A 17,197-nucleotide genomic window follows, 5' to 3' on the forward strand; every position below is an offset into this window, starting at 1 on the left:
GCCAAGTTACTGAGTGGTAATTAAGAACAGATTCCTAACATCATCACTTTACCATGTTTAAGGTCTTTCCTTTAAAAGACAAAACCACTGAATGATGAAACGCGTTATGCTTCTTCTGATGTCCCTGGGCCTCCCCCAGGTCCCTGCTCAGTTGCATACACACACATGTGCCAGCCCAAAGTCATACAGACCTGACGATTCCAAGCAACCTCCATTTATTCTTCAACGGAGAAAAATGAGTGTGTGTGTGTTTTCCCCATCTCCAGTCCCAGTATAGATCAGGTGGGACGATTTCTTTCTCTCAAACATTTCAAAAGACAATTTCACCTTGAACTTGATTGCAGCACTCAGCCCTGAGCATGATTCTTCAAAGAGTCTTAAGCTACCGAAGGCGAGACCATCATGGGAGTTTGTATGCAGCCCCCGACTGCAAGGGCTCTGTCTCCAGAAATAACATAACCTGCTGTGGCTACCAGTGGGCATGGCCTTTCCCCAGGCTGGGGACCCTAGACTCAGATCACACATTGTCTAGGGGGAGCAGGAAGGAATTCCACCCCCTTTCTCAGCCGCTGAAGTACTTTGCATACTGGGCCATATCCCGTCCCACATCTGGCCAGGTGTGGAGCCTGTCTGGCTTCTGCTGAGGATGGGAATAGGGGCACATACCGCATTAGACGCACGCATGGCCTGCCTTGCTGTGGGGGTGGATGGCTGCCGCCACGATGTCCCTGGATTGTGTGTCTTGTGGTTAAACACTTAGGGTTCTGACGTAGGCAAGGCAGCAGAGCCGACCCTCAAAGCCGCTGCAAACAACCTGAGCAGGCTTCTCAAAAATGCTGTCCTGCGTCTTCGGAAGGAGACGGCTTTTATGGGCCCAATTTTCCAATCGCTGCCTATTTGGTGTGGTCATGTCCGAGCCAGGGGAGGTTTCTTAACTCCAGGCAAAGATATTTGCAGAGAGCTAGATGCCAGGAACCTGGTGAATTGTACATTAGTGTTAAGTGCATTCTTGGTATTAACTAACAGAAGAGCTGTGTGTGGTGGTGGTGGGGGCGGGGGGAGGATGGAGATGGAAAAGGGCAAAGAGAGGAAGAGGCTTGTAAGAATAATGGCCATCTGTAATTACAAACATTCTGCAATTCAATCCTCACTCCGGCACCATGGGCTTGATCCTCCTATTATTCCATATTTTTCCAGAGAAACTAAATGATGCTCTTAATTAGCTGTAAGATCTTGAACTGGGGTTAGAAACCAGGCTTTTACTGATGCCATATTCTGAGGCCATTCTACAACCCCACACCATGATGAGAACCTAAAACATCTTTCAGGCAGTTCATGTCCTAATTTCATGTCCTTTCCAGGAAGAAATTGTGGAAACTGACCTTCCTTCTTTAGTTGTAGTCTTAGAAGTTACTGTTGGCTGAATGCTAAATTTAAAATGGATAACCAGCAAGGACCACTGTATAGCACGTGAAACTCTGCTCAGTGTTACATGGCAGCCTGGATGGGAGAGGAGTTTAGGGGAGAATGGGTACATGTATATGCACGGCTGAGCCCCTTTGCGGTTCACCTGAAACTATCAAAACAATTATTTGTTAATCGGCTATACCCCAGTACAAAATAAAAAGTTTGAAAAAAAAAAAAAGAAGTTACTGTTGGATAGTGGAAGTTCAGGAGGCTGGTTCTAATCAATGGAGATTATACCCCTAAACATACGTGAAAGAAACAGAATGGTCGGTGATCAAAACGCCGGATGTGTTATATATCTGTGCTGGACTGGGCCCAGTGTACCACAGCTTTCTTCTGCCCTCTCGGCATTACCAACGCCCTTGAGACAGAGTTTGGCATTTTCCTGAGCAGAGCCTCCGGTCTAAAGGTGGATTCTGATGGCCTCAGGGCTGGGATGACAGGGACCTCACAACTCTGAGGTTCCTCTTTCTCCCCAGTCTTAGAAGAACTCACTGGAGTAGGGACTTTCGACCCATTTGCCTCGTTTAACCTTGTCAACAGTCCTTTAGGGATGGAATGTTCTTCATCCCATGTTATTGTTGAGAAACTGTATTAGTCAAGGTTCTCTGGATAAACAGACCCAATGGTGGGGGGTGGTTGGGTGTGTGTGTGTGTGTGTGTATGTGTATGTGTGTGTGTAGATAGATAGACAGGTAGATTTTTAGGAATTGGCTCATTTAATTGGGGGAGGCTGGCAGGCTGGAGATCCAGGGAAGAGTTGCAGTTCAGGTCTGATACGTCATCCGCTGGGAGAATCCTAGAAGTCGCCCTTTGTTCTATTATGACCTTCAGATGACTGAATGAGGCCCACCTACATTATAGAGGTTCCCCAATTTAAATGTTAATCTCATCCAAAAAACACCCTTATGAAAACATCCAGAATAATATTTGACCAAATACTTGGGTATGTGGCCCAGCGAAGTTGACATGTAAAATTAACCATCACAAGCACTAAGCTTCAGAAAGTTACCTGTCATAGGCAGCTCACAGAGCAGTGGGAGGCAAGGTGGGGATTTAATCAGGGTCTCTAATACCTGAGTTCTTATCACCATCTTCTTTAGCCTGTCAGTGTGAACTGGGGAAGGCGATTTTGTGCTGATTGGATGCTACTCATGGGGTTCTCACTGATCCTTTACAAGGTCTTTGCTGAGTGCTCCTGGGGCCTGTGTGGTACAGGACCAGGAGATCTGGCCCTGGAAAGTGGGCAAGGAGGGGCTTTTGTGATGCCTACTTCTCTCACGAGTTAGCTGGGCCTTGGAAGTGTACAGTTGGCTTTGGATGCAGGGACAAGCTTGCTGAATTGTTTGGGGGTCCCTTAGGAAGCAGGTGGAATTTTCTAGATGAGCAGTGTGCCACACAGAGCCATATTCCTGGGATATACAGGTGACTGACAGGTGAAGAAAGATGGGCCCCACCCCCGCCCTTGGGGCAGTCTTGAGCATAAGCGATTACCCTCCATCCTCCCTACATTAGGGTTCTGTGTGCAGTAGTAAACAGATGATCTTGGAAGGGCCCCTCCCACTTTATGGAGTCTTCAAGACTCAACAACCTCAAAAACAGACTCTTAGCATGCAGAGGATGTATTTTACAAGCTTCACCTGCTCCTCTTCCCAGTAGAACCTGAGTAAGCTTACCTGGGGAGGGATGGAGGTTTTTTTCCTCCTCTCCTCAGACCTGGCATATTCTGGTGCACAGCCTCATTCCCTTGATCCCATCCTCCTTATGCTTCCCACCTACCACCTCTAAGTCTCCAGCTCTATCTCAGTTCAGTTCAGGTCAGTTGCTCAGTCGTGTCCAACTCTTCGCAACCCTAAGCACGCCAGGCTTCCCTGTCTATCACCAACTCCCGGAGCTTGCTCAAACTCATGTCTGTGATGCCATCCAACCATCTCATCCTCTGTCGTCCCCTTCTCCTGCCTTCAATCTTTTCCAGCATCAGGGTCTTTTCCAATGAGTCAGCTCTCTGCATCAGGTGGCCAAAGTATCAGAGTTTCAGCTTCAGCATCAGTCCTTCCAATGAATATTCAGGACTGATTTCCTTTAGGATTGACCGGCCCTATCTCACCTCATCTTTAATCCCTTTCTGTCTCTCACTTTGCCTGGAAGAAGTTAATGAGGCTATTCTAAAAGGATTTAATTCCAAAAGGAGTAAATTCTTTTTTTGACATTTTAATTTTATCAGACTTTTAATTTTATATTGGAGTCTAGCCGATTAACAATGTTGTGATGATTTCAGATGGAGAGCAAAGGGACTCAGCCATACATATACACGTAAAAAGGAGTTAATGAGGCTATTTCTCATTAGGTCTGCCTCTTTATAGGGTCTGCTCCTGCTAACTTCCATTAATTCTGCTGTATTTCCTTATGGCTGGGGACAAGTAGATTGGCTTGTGGGGTGATCTTCAAGGGAGGATGATCACACCAAAGCTCTCGATCCTGGAAATGAGTCAGTCACAAAATCCTCTTATGCTTTAGTCACTTCTCTGCATCTTTTTTACAATAATAATTTAAAACATATACCAATTATTTACTACTCACCATATGCTGGGCAATATGGACAAAAACAGTTGGAAAAGCAGGGTTAAGATTGAGAGGAAAATGGTGGTTGGAATGTAGATTTGGGTGTCGAGACGATGGTTGACATTCCCAGACAGTCACGGAGCCTGTGGTAGAACTAACGAGAAAGGATGAAATTGCATGAGATGAGTTGGTGACCGGCAAGAGAAGGAAGGTGGCTGGCAGATCCCTGGGGAACATCCACAGTCGGGTGGATGGACTGGGAAGAGAAACTACACAAGGGAAGTTGTTGTGCTAAGATGTCCCTGAAAGAGGGGAGTGCTTCAAAAAAGGGGTGCTCTAAGCATCTCACAGGCCATGACCATGAAGATGCCAAGACTTGATTCAACTAAAAGGTCATGTGACCTTAGCAAGAGCAACTATGGGGATTCAGGGCAGGATATCAGAGGGTAGCTGGAAGGTGGTGGGGATTTGGGGAGACAATGGACTGGACTCAATTCCCCAAGTGGACTGTGGCACTTTCTAGTTCCAGAATTTACTTTCAGTCTCTTGCATCTTGGTTGAAATAGACTTAGTATGGATTAGGCATCTTCACTGGGCTTTGTGGTTGTATTATTTAAGGTGTTGCAGAAAATAGGCAGAATTGGAGTTAGAAGAACTAGGCTAGGGTTCAAGGGTCCCTTACTTTGTAGACTGTGTGATCTTGGGCAGGACATCTATTAAATCTGGCTTCTTTTCTTATATGAAAAATGGAGGTTATTGTGATACTTCTCCAAATTATGAAGTTTGCTGGGGAATATATGCAGATAGGCTTTGAAAACTATAAAGAGTGATGTCAGTATAAGGTTAAATAAGGAGGAAATGGCAACCCACTCCAGTATGCTTGCCTGGAGAATCCCATGGACATGGGAACCTGATGGGCTATAGTCCACTCCTGTAGCTACAGGGGTCACAAAGAGTCGGGCACGGCAGAGTGACTAAGCACACATAAGGTTAAAAGGAATCATCGTACTTGTGAGCTAACGTTCAGGAATCATTCCAATATTGTATTTTGGTGGACTGATGGAAATGTGTCAGGTAAGATAATGTTTGGCTGTAAAAAAAACATAAGATGACTATTATAACAGGAACACATAGGAGTTTCTTTTTCTCACCTGACAAGAAGTCAGGGGAAAATTCAGCCACTTACGGATGTCATCAAGGGCCCCAGTTCCTTTTGCCTTCCCGCTCCACCATTCTTAAGTGAGTGGTTTTTGTACTCAAGGTTGCAAGATGGTTGCTGTATCTCCAGATATCATATTTACATCCTAAGAGAGAAGAAATGGAGGAAGGAGAAATAGGGGCTGTCAAGGGGTTGAAGGGGCATGCCATCTGAATCTGACTTTTTCTTAAAGAATATTCGTGGAAACTGACCCCTGCCTTCTGCATGCCAACCTCACTGGATGGAAATGGGTTTCACAGCTATCTCTAGTTACAAGGGTGTCTGGAATGGTAACTATTGTAGACCTCCAGTTTCTTTAGTTGAGGAAGGCAAGGGAGAAGGGGATTTTGGAAGCCAATGTGCAGTGTCCACCACAAAGCCAAGTTCACCTTGGAACCCTGATGGGAGGAAGGGGATGGAGAGATGTTGCTATGGGGTATGATGCTCAGGAGGGCAGCCAGACAGTGACCAAACAGCAGGGCTCTGAGTTCTCTGTGGCTTGGACCAAAACATCTTGGCTGTCTCCCACCAAGAGGCCCAGTCCCAAGACTTGGCTCCTTCTGGCAATCAGCCCTCACCAGCTGCTGCCAAAGGGGTAAACACATTCCAAGTCCTTGAGTCCCTGCTGCACTGTAACTGTGCTTAAGACACACCCCCACCTTTACCCCATCTGGGCTAACAGAATGCTCGCTAGAGCTGTGTTGTTTTAGTGATGACTTGTGGTTGTCCTCCTTCTCCTTAATGGGGAGTTGAATACCTACACACTTATGTTATCCCACTGAACAAGCGATTTGCATCCCATGCATCTCATTTTTCAGTTCATTCTCCAAACCGTGGGCACCAAGCAGGATAAGGCATTACGCTCTCTTTTCTTCTCTACTCTGGAAAGATGGCCATTAAACCAAGCCATGTCCTCAAACCTCTTCGGCTAGGCAGAGAAATAGACAACCATTAGAATCCAGAATCCAGACCTGAACAGCCAGAAGACACCACCTGGCTCATCACCCAGTGTGGGCTCCATCTGCTTGCTCACTCCTGGGAGAGTGAAACAACCCAGACTCCATCCTGATGAAGGTGCCAGTCATGGAGGAGACTGTTTCTTGACTAAGGCAACTTCCGTCCAGACAAGGAGATGGATCACAATCACATTTAAGAAAAAAAAAAAAAATTAAAAGCCATTTTATAAAGTATGAATAAGGACTATTATAAATGGCTCAAACTCTATATGTAAGCAATGAAGTAAGATGAATTGACTGGTAATGAGTTGGAAAAGCTATACAAGGGCAGGGAGTGTGGAACATAATTTAATAAAAATAAACTTTTTTTTTTTTTTTTACGCACCCACTCCCAAAGAAGAAATGGAAAAGTTGTTAGGGTGTGGACCAGGGCTTCTAATTAGCTGTTCTGTTCTTCCTGATTTATCTCCTTTCTTGCCCTAGCACCTTCCTGGGATTTAGTGTCCCGTGAAGGGACTTGGTGGAAGGGCAGGGCTCCCCCGTCCCGAGCACCTGATCTCCCAACCCGCTTGGACCAGGAGAGAAACGAGGAGAAACCCACCGCCTCAGGTCACCACTCCTGCCTCCTTGACCCCTTCTCTGTTTCCAAAACAGAGGAAGCCCTGAGAAGGCTCTTTGCCAGAGTTGGAAAACAGCTACCCTCATTGTCTGCCTCGCCCTGCCGGCTGCATTCTCCTCCCTCCCTCCGCTGCTTTCTGTCTGAAAGTGTGAAAATTACAAATCCCAAGGAACTGCAATCAGAACTCTACCTAGGGAAAATGCAGAGTATCCTGGCCATAAATATCCCGCTCCAAGACGCCTGACGTCAGAGCGGGGCGGGCGGGCGGGCGCGAGGCCGGCCCAGGGGGAGCGGCGAGGTCTCGGTCGGGAGACTGCGAGCTCGGCTCGGCTAAGCGCGGAGCGGGCGCGGCGGGCGCGGCGGGCGGGCGGGCGAGCGCGCAGCCGGGCGCGGGGCTGCGGGAGCCGAGGACGCGCCATGGGCGGCCCGGGGTGAGTACGGCCGCTCCGCTCTCCTCCCCGCTTCGCATCCGGGAGGCCAGGGGACCGCGGAGGCTTTCCGGGCCACTTCCCCACTTCTCTCTTCCTCTACTTTTCTTTCCGAGGCTGAAAGGGGATTTGGCGAGGCAACGGCTCCGCCGGCTGCCTGTTTTTTTGTGTCTCCGAAGTGCTTTGCAGGAGCCGCCGAGAATCCCTGAGCGGGGTTCCGGGGGGGGCTGGGGGCGGTGGGCTGCGAGCGCGTCGGTGCCGGTGGGTGTGATGTGCGTGTCGGGTCTGTCTGGATGGGCACATCTGGACACAGGAAATGTCTTCGGAAAACTTAAAAAAAAAAAGTTTATGGCTTTGAAATCCGATTCCTTCTTGTCATAAGTGGACAGACAGAGCCGGTGACCCCCAAACGGACAACTTTTTGGTGGTGGCTTTTCCCGGTTCGCTTGTGTCTGCCTTTGGGTGATTTAACTCTTCACACGCCCCCAGCTCCCACTTGCAAGCCTGGCCCCTGGCCAGCAGGCTAGGCGGGGGGAGAGGGGAGCTTCTTGCTCTCAGAAGCAGTGGGACCTGGGAGAGGGAAAGAGCGTCCCAGGAAAGGCGTCCTGAGTTGGGATCCCAGCACCTGCGGCTGCCGCCCGTCCGTCCGCCTGCTGGGGCCCTGACAGCGCGGGGCAATGGGGCTTTGACTTAACCCGAACGAAGGAGCTGGGCTGGAGGCAGGTAACTGCAAGGGGGAGGAGAAGAAGGAGGTGGTGGGCAGGACTGAGACTCTGTGTCCAGCCGTGCCGGAGAGTGGAGTGGATGTGTTTGCCACATGTGCCCACTGTGGGGGCCGATGGGGGTTTTCTGGGAGCCCCTCGGTGCCCCCAAACAAGATGCAAGCTCGTAACATAAAGAGACATGTCTGAGTTGTGGGGTGGAGGAAGGGGGGTGGTGGGGGAGAGGGAGAGAGATTTTTATCAAAATTGAACACAGATTGTTGAGGTCTGGGCTTGATTTAACTCTTCTCTCTCTGCCTTGGCCACTTTTCCAAAGTCCTGTGGTGGTTTTGCAAAGTTCCTAGGAAGATGGGAAGGCGTGGGGGGGGGGGGGGGGAACCTCTCCAGGAAAGAGTCCTTGGAGACTTTCCTTGAAACCTACAAGGGAAAGAGAGCAACTTTCTATCTTTAAATAGTTTCAGGTTTTGTGTCCCCCTCCTCCTTCCATGTTCGGTGTCAGTTTCTTGAGTTTCTCTGAAAAGTTGGCTGAAGAAGGGAATGGATTTTCCCTAGGTCGTAGAGGGGGAATTGTGCTCTTTGAGTGTGGGAGGAAGCAGGGCAGTATGGATCCACCAGCCGGGGGTTGCCCAATGCACACATTGGATGTCCATAGCTGTTCAGCAAACCAGTGACCACAAAGAGAGCCCTTTCAGCGTCATCCTACCCGGATCTCTGGTTTTATATTTTGCAATAGAACCAACCTGCAATATTTGGGTGGGAGGAAGATTACTGGACCTCTCCCTGTGTCCTAGAAAAAAGGAGAGAATTAAAAAAAAAAAAAAAAGGGACAGGGAGGAAATGTGGATATAAAAAACGGACCCACAGGAAGTTGAAGATTTGGAAGGGTTTTAGAAATTATACAAATTGACTCCTCGAGAAGAGCTGTAAGAGACTGAACAGACAGCAAGTCAGCTCTAGACTCTTAACTTCAGGAGTATGTCTTTAACTTGAGTGCAGTGAAGGAGGAAATCACGCTAAGGGCCGTCTAAACAAAAGTGCTTGTAAAGGGGTAGTGGGGTACCCGCCGCGAAATGCATGTGTAGGAGCCTGTTTATGCATTGGCGACTGCGTGGGGATGGTCGTGGCCCCAGGCCTGGAAGCATAAATGGGCCATTTCTCGGTTGCTCTGGGAGCTGCATCGACCTTCATCTCTCCATTAAAAAAAAAAAAAAAACAACTGTGCTATTATTGTCTGGTTCCCTGGTAGCTGCACAGTCCAGCTCCTAACTCCTAGCTGCGTTTCCAGGGTTTTTCCTCCAGATCCTCAGATGCTGAGGGAATACTCGTGCCCCCATCAGGACAAAAAGAGGAGAGAAACTTCTCCTGGACCTCAGAACTGAGAAGAGAGTGAGGAGTTCAGGAAGGGGGAGGATGTGAGGGGGGAACCAATAGAAAGGCCAGTGAAGGTGGAGGGTTTTAGTTTTGGTGATTGTGGGGGAGGTTGAAAGGCCACTGCCTTCTGTGGAAAAAAAAAGTCTCCTCCCCAGTCTTCTTCCCCAGCCCCCGTCACCAAAGTGTTTTTTTTTTGTTTTTTGTTTTTTTTTTTTGCCACAAAACAGGTTAAACTGTTGCCATGATTGAAGAGCCTGGGATCCAGGGATAAAGAAGAGGGAAGGGTGAATGAAGTGTAGGTGGCCAGGAGGATGCAAAGATAATCAGGGAGGCAGAAGCTGGCCTCACAGTGGAGCTGATGGAAGTAACGACTAACACGTCCCCACTCATTCCTACCATGTACAAATAAAAGACTGACTATCCAGGGGTGGAGGGGACCTATCCCAGAGTCTTGTTCAGTCGCTCAGTCATGTCTGACTCTTTGTGACTCCATGGACTGCAGCATGCCAGGCTTCCCTGTCCTTCACTATCTCCCGGAGCTTGCTGAAAAAAAAAGAAATTTTGGAGTCTAGGGTGGTCTCTTGTCCCAGCACAGGACCCCTCAGGGACAACTGAGGCTGAGATCTGGCCTTTCTGTTCTTTCATCATCCTCTCTGGAGGGTCTGTGAGATCCTGACCCTTTAGAGTTTGCTCAGGGGGACAGTTCACTGGATTCTCAGACCACTGATGCCTGGGCTGATGTGGAAGCCTTCTCATTGGCCCTTCTATCAGCTCAAGCTTCTGACCAGCTCATTGGTCATCTCTGAGATCAGAATACTTAGGGTGCATTCTCAGGCTCTCCAGAAGGTTGAAAGGTCAAAGGCACCTGGCAGAACGAACCACTTGGAAGGCGTCCTTTGCTTTGACAGCAGTTGACCTAAGTCTCCACAACTAGAGTCTCCGTGTTCAGGGATCTGGTGTCCGTCAGCTCTGGATGTCAGATGCAGCCTGGCACAATGGAAAGAGGACCGACATCAGAGCAGTCTGCCTGGGAAAGAATTAGTAACCTGGGCATGCGTGCTCAGTCATGTCTCTCTTTGCAATCCCATGAACTGTAGCCCGCCAAGTTCCTCTGTCCATGGGATTCTTCAGGCAACAACACTGGAGTGGATAGCCATTTCCTTCTCCAGGGGATCTTCCTGACCCAGGGATCGAACCTGCATTTCCTTCTTTGCAGGTGGATTCTTTACCACTGAGTCACCAGGGAAGCAGTAACCTGGGATACATTACTTATTCTTTCTGAGCTTAAGTTCCCTCACCTGTGAGACGAGAATGATACTTACCGCTCAAGGTTGTTACAAACATGGTATTTATGCAAAGGGGCTAAAACAGAGCGAGGGATGTTGTAGACCTTTCATAAAGGGAATCTCATAATTTTATTTTCTAGTTTTTTTAAGCCATTAGCCACCCACGTGGTTTGGAAAGGACCTCTCTCCAAATCTGGCTGTATTGTTTTCCGTTCTTGAAGACACCTGGTTGGAGATTCAAGGGCTCAGGTCACCCTTACTTCCTCCCTCTAGAAACAGTAGCCAGTGGGGATTATTCAGGAACGTGGCTGCTCCGTTATCCTGAGGGCTGGGAGGGGACACCAGGCATCCTGGATATCTGGCCTGGAAACCACTCTCGTGTTTGAATTCTTGGCAGGGAGGAGGGCAGCAGAGCCGGTTGTACGGATGGGGTGGGAAGGTGGGCTCGGGGCGGGAAGATCAAGGAGCAGAGGCATCCTGAAGGACAAGGCCCAGGTCATAGACGGTTACTGCTCCTCAGGGTGAGAGGGGAGAATCTGATGGGTGGTAAAAATGGAAGCTTTAGCCATTTGTAAACAGCTTGGCAGGTATGGGCTGGGGAGGCTTCCCCCTTCCCAATGGACACGCCGTCTAGCCCTGTGGGGTGGCTGATCCAGAGGACTAAAGGACCATCTGATGTGGGGAACGCAGCTGCAGGTTCTCTTGGCCCATCTCAGTGCTTCTCAGTTATCCTTCAAGTTGACATTTAAGACTTTGAAGATCACATTTGTTTCTGTTTTGTTCAAGCTCTCTCTTTAACCGTGGCCTGGGATGACTTTTCAGCTTTTAAGAGACTCAGCCAGTGGCCAACTTCTCTTGAGATGGCCCAGATTGGGGGTCGGTGAATTCCTCACTCCTGGCAGTATCTATTTCTCCAAACTCTTTCCTCACATTTTTTTGGTTTGTTTGTTTTTTTGTTTCATTATGAGGTTATAAAACTGCACCATCCAAACGCTGTGCAGGGAGGAAATGCCTTTTTCTCCGGACCTGTGGGTCATCCTGCTAGTGCTGAGTGAGGCTGTCAGACTTGGGCATTAGCAGGTGTTGTGGGGTTCTTTCTGGGTCCCCCCCAATCCCCCACCTGCTCCAGAAAAAGAAAAGGAAAGAAAAAAGAAAACTGAGAAAAATAAGCCTGAGGCAGTTGGGTAGCTCTTTGAATCCTGGCTACAGAGGAGCTGAATTATTTGTAGGATGCCCCATGGTCTGTGCAAAGAGCTTCAGAATCAACAAGACCCAGGTGTGAGTCCAGTCCTGGAACCATCAGGTCACAAGCTGTTCAGCCTCTCTGAGTCTTTTTCACCTGTCAAATGAGAACAATAAGTGTTCTAAAGGGTTGTTCTGAAGGTGAAATGAAATAGTATATGGGAAGGACCTAGCACACCGATGAGTGTTCAGCAAAATGGTAATGCCCTTCACTTTCTAGTTCTTAAGCTCTTGAAAGTACCTGAATTTGGACATTTGTCCATGTGTCAAAGTAAATAAGCCACTTATCCAAGGCTTCACAACAGTGCTCAAAGATCAGCTGTTTCTGCCTGGAGATGGAGACCTTCACTACAAAAGCAGGGCACAGGTCCGCGCTCCCCATGCCAGACAACTGGCAGCGCCATGCGAGGCTCGACTAGCATAAAGGAAAAGGCCACCCACTCGCTCACCCAGGAGCCTGGGCTATTAGTGAGCTACCACTAGAGCTTGGTTGAGAGGTCCCAAACTCTGTCTTGGTTCAAAGAATTGAGGTCAAAACTGGAGAGGGAAATCACTGATGTAGAACTCAGCATTAAAGCTGAATGATAATGGCACAATGACAGTCATACCTCACGTTTAAAAAGCATGTAGCCTCATTTTATCCTCATGACAATCCTATGAGATGGGTATGATCCACATTTTACAACTCAAAGCGGGGGGCTTAAAAGACTTCCCCTATTTCAGATCGTAAATAAGTGGAAAAAACAGGAGGCCAACAGCTACTCAAGCAGTAGATCTCAACCCATCACCTGGGAAGCTTGTAAAATTATCAGTACCTGGGCCCACCCTGGGCTGATTGAATGAGAATCTCTGGGGTGTGGGGCCCGGGTACTGGTTATTCTGCAAAATCCCCAGGCGATGTGAAGTATGAGTTGAGAGCTATAGGTCTAAGGGAAGCGAGAAGTGGACCAAGGTGAGGAATCAGTCTTATCAGGCACAGGTGAAACAAACAAACAGATCTTTACTAGGATTTAAGCTCCCTGGCAGTGGCAACTGGTGTGGTTCTCCCTCTACCTGGAACCTAGAATATGCCAGATACAAGGTAGACATTCGATCCATGTTGGCTGAAGGAATGAACAAACTGCTATAGATTCAGTTCAGTTGCTCAGTCGTGTCCGACTCTTTGTGACCCCATGAATTGCAGCACACCAGACCTCCCTGTCCATCACCAACTCCCGGAGTTCACTCAGACTCACATCCATCGAGTCAGTGATGCCATCCAGCCATCTCATCCTCTGTCGTCCCCTTCTCCTCCTGCCCCCAATCCCTCCCAGCATCAGAGTCTTTTCCAATGAGTCAACTCTTCGCATGAGGTGGCCAAAGTACTGGAGTTTCAGCTTCAGCATCAGCCCTTCCAAGGAAATTCCAGGGCTGATCTCCTTCAGAATGGACTGGTTGGATCTCCTTGCAGTCCAAGGGACTCTCAAGAGTCTTCTCCAACACCACAGTTCAAAAGCATCAATTCTTCGGTGCTCAGCTTTCTTCACAGTCCAACTCTCATATCCATACATGACCACTGAAAAAACCATAGCCTTGACTAGACGGACCTTTGTTGGCAAAGCAATGTCTCTGCTTTTGAATATGCTATCTAGGTTGGTCATTACTTTCCTTCCAAGGAGTAAGCGTCTTTTAATTTCATGGCTGCAGTCACCATCTGCAGTGATTTTGGAGCCCAGAAATATAAAGTCTGACGCTGTTTCCCCATCTATTTCCCAAGAAGTGCTGGGACCAGATGCCGTGATCTTCATCTTCTGAATGTTGAGTTTTAAGCCAACTTTTTCACTCTCCACTTTCACTTTCATCAAGAGGCTTTTTAGTTCCTCTTCACTTTCTGCCATAAGGGTGGTGTCACCTGCATATCTGAGTAGGAGCTGACAATTTCAGCAGCCAAGTCCAACCTGTCACCTTGTTGTGTAAGTAAAACAAGCCTTGTGTGTTACTGGAACATAGCCATGCTGTTTGAGTACGTGTTAGCCGTGGCCCCTTTCATGAGAAAAGGGTGGAGTTGGAGTGTTGTCATCGAGGCTGTATGGGTCACAGAGCTGAAAATATTTACTGTCTCGCCCTCTAACAGACAAAGTCTGGTGGTTCCTGCCCTGGTTCTCAGCGTGAACAGACCAAGTACAGTTTAGGGAAGGTTGTTGCAGCTTGGTGGTCAAGAATATGGCTTCTAGAATCAGATCTATGTTTGAATCCTGGCTCCACCACTTAACCTGTTGTAATACCTTGCGTATTATTTCACCTGAGCCTCAGTTTCCTCATCTGAAAAATGGGGATGATAATAAATGCTACCATTCTCGAAGGATGGTTGCCAAGATTGCCAGCCCCTGGCCTAGAGTAAGCACTCAGTCAATGTTAACTATCCCTATGGTGGTGGTGGTTTAATTCCTGGCAACTAGCCAGTTGGAGGGAAAACTAAAGTCAAAATCTAAATCCGGTATCACTAACAGAATAAGGGGTGTGGTGGGAAAAAATAATCAGTTGGTAAGCTGGTGTGAGGAAGAAGGACTGATGTGAGGTTTTTGAGGTAAAGGGGATCTTTTTAAGATAACACAAGACAGGCTCCTGGTGTGCGAGCGAGGTGCTATTTGGCTGACGGCTATGTCGCTACATCAGCCGTCAGTTCCGTCATCCCTCGAGGGTTAGGGCTGTGCTGTATTCAGTGGATCCCTCTTGTCTTACTCTTTGTGACCATTTGGATCGTAGACTTGCCAGACTTCTCTGTCCATGGAATTTTCTAAGCAGGAATATTGGAGCAGGTTGCCATTTCCTACTCCAGGGGATCTTCCCAACCCAGGGGTTGAACCCTCGTCTTCTGCATTAGCAGGCAGATTCTTTACCACCTGAGAAGCCCCTTCCCTGCCCTAAAAGGGTTAACTTGGGCTTTACGGAGCTTAGTCACAAGCATGTCCCACCTCTATTCCCTTGCTTGTAGTTTGTTCTGCCTGGATGGCCCATCTTCCTGGGGCTACTTGTCCTACCAGGCTTGTGCTGGTGGCCCCTTCTCTCCCAAACTCCCTTTTCCAGGCTTCCCTCTCTGCCAAGTCACTCCCTTTTCACTCTGCAAACTTAGCAGGCAGCTCTGACATAATATCTAACATGTGGCATCGGAGTCCAGGAAGGACTGAGTCTCTCTGTCTTGCCTTCTACGTATTTGGAGCTCATAAAAGTCGAATGACATTGTAGAAGCCACACCTGGTAGCCAGTGTCAATTAAACCCTTGGTTCAACTCTGACAGCTGAGTTAACTCCTGAGGAATGTCTATGGTCCGTGCCCGGGTGCTGATGAGATGGCAAGAGCAAATCCCCAGAGCCAACCAGATGGAGAAGGGCCGTCCAGTTTATAGATGACGTGGAAGCTCTGTGTCCTTATCCTCCGTGCTGTGGTGGCTCCTGCCCTCTGGAGCACCTCTCCTAAGGGGTAGCCAGGGACAGGGACAGAGGGAAGAAACTTGAAACCAACCCTCTGACTTCTTGTCAGCAGATGCGGCAAGAAGTTGGGTTTTGGCTTCTCTGGGCTTTTCATGTGTACGTGCCAAGATAATTGGGAATTGGCTTGGGACGGTCAGCTTTCATTACCACCGTAACAAAGAGAGGCATGGTCACACATAATAGCTAACAGCAGATAGTTCACAGTATTGCCATCTGAACGCAGAATGTGTTGCATAATTTTTATAGATTTTACTGACAGATGTATACTCATGGCAAATATATGTCATATAGGGAATAACATTAAAATTGTTATTTTCTAATGATGGAGAAGGCATGGAAGAATGTCAGCCTTAAATTTTCCTCTTTGAACAACCCCAAATGGGCAATTAGGAGCTGATTTCTAAGAGGGCAAGGAAGACAGGGAATGAAATCGTATTGTTAATAGTAGGTCTCACTATGCATGTAGCACCATGTTGATAATTTTTTAAAAATTTATTTCTTATTTGATTTTTCAAAATTATGATGGTAATTCTCCCTTGCTTAAACATGTGGATCAATATCATATAGAGATACAAAAAGACAAGTGGAAAGCGAATCGCATCTCCACTCCTCCTCCACACCCTGGGAATTGATGTTTACAGCCTAGAATTAATCCTTCCTTATCTTTTCCTTTGTTCATACAACTACTAGAGGTGTGTATACTATTATGGTGGGGTCTTGGCCCAGACGGTAAAGCATCTGCCTACAATACGGGAGACCCAGGTTCAATCTCTGGGTTGTGAGGATCCCCTGGAGACGGAAATGGCACCCCACTCCAGTACTCTTGCCTGGAAAATCCCATGGACTGAGGAGCCTGGTAGGCTACAGTCCATGGGGTCGCAAGGAGTCGGACACGACCGAGCGACTTCACTTTCACTTTCTTGTTGTTTAACTGTTTTTCACTGAAATGGAATCTCTGTGTATTACTCTGCTGCATATGTTTCTTCTCTTTTGACCATTTATCAGGGTCATCCCTATGGTGAATGGAACCGTTTATTTTTTCTGATTTCTTTATATGCCTAGACACACACAGGGGCTTCCCAGGTGGCTCAGTGGAAAAGAATCCCCCTGAAATGCAGGGCATACAGATTCAATCTCTGCTGCAGTATTCTTGCCTGGGAAATCCCATGAACAGAGGAGCCTGGAGGGGTTGCAAAAGAGGCAGACATGACTGAGCGACTGAGTATACAGACGCACACAGCTCTATATATCTGAGATCATGCCATTCTTGCAGCAAAGTCCATTATTTTTTTTTTCAGTCAGTCAGCTATAACATGTGATTTCATCCTGGGTGACCACCAGCTTGGGTACCTGAGTCTGACATACCAAGCATCCATCACCCAGGAAAGATGAGTGGTTGTTGTGCCCTAGCCTGTGACCATCTGGGTACGCTTCCGTGCTGTGTGTGGTCTTTGTCCCCTAGGAAAGCTCTTGAGCATCAGTCCCTGTGGCTGCCCCTCCTTCTCATCAGATTTAGTCTTCCCTCCTTGGGTCTCTTCAATCACTGAATATGTAGGAAGAGCCACAGGAAACGTCAAAGACGGATACATTGGATCGGAGAACAAGGATGACAGAGCAAGTCAGGCAGTGTAGGATGGCACATCCTACAATTAGGATAATGGTCAGCTGTGTGGGCCCTGCGTTCAGATCACCAGCCCCCAGCAGGACCGCTTCCCAGCAGCAGACAGTGCTGGCAGTCGTCAGCCCTCTTGAGAATTGCCTCCGCTGCAGTCTCTCCTACTGGGTCCCCTGTATCCAGTGACCAGTGGGTCCCCTCTGCCCCAATGTGGGGGAAATTCTAAAGGGCATCCTGGCTTCAGAGCTCCTCATGGGGTTG

At 48.1% G+C, this 17,197-nt stretch overlaps 1 protein-coding gene across 4 annotated transcripts in view; it reads left to right on the plus strand.

The window, feature by feature from the left end:
- The first annotated feature begins 7,138 nt into the window (after positions 1-7,138).
- DAAM2 (dishevelled associated activator of morphogenesis 2) overlaps positions 7,139-17,197 on the plus strand; it is a 136,194-nt gene continuing 126,135 nt past the window's right edge. Inside the window, exon 1 of one of the 4 annotated variants that reach the window (XM_061398086.1) lies at positions 7,139-7,233. The gene's annotated coding sequence lies outside the window, so the exon portion shown is untranslated. Of the gene's footprint in view, positions 7,234-7,514; positions 7,954-17,197 lie in introns of those variants that run through there. The other 3 variants (XM_061398081.1, XM_061398082.1, XM_061398089.1) reach the window with 3 other exon arrangements.

The sequence above is a fragment of the Bos javanicus genome, chromosome 23 (genome assembly GCF_032452875.1).
Source record: "Bos javanicus breed banteng chromosome 23, ARS-OSU_banteng_1.0, whole genome shotgun sequence".
In the NCBI taxonomy this organism is placed as follows: Eukaryota; Metazoa; Chordata; class Mammalia; order Artiodactyla; family Bovidae; genus Bos; species Bos javanicus.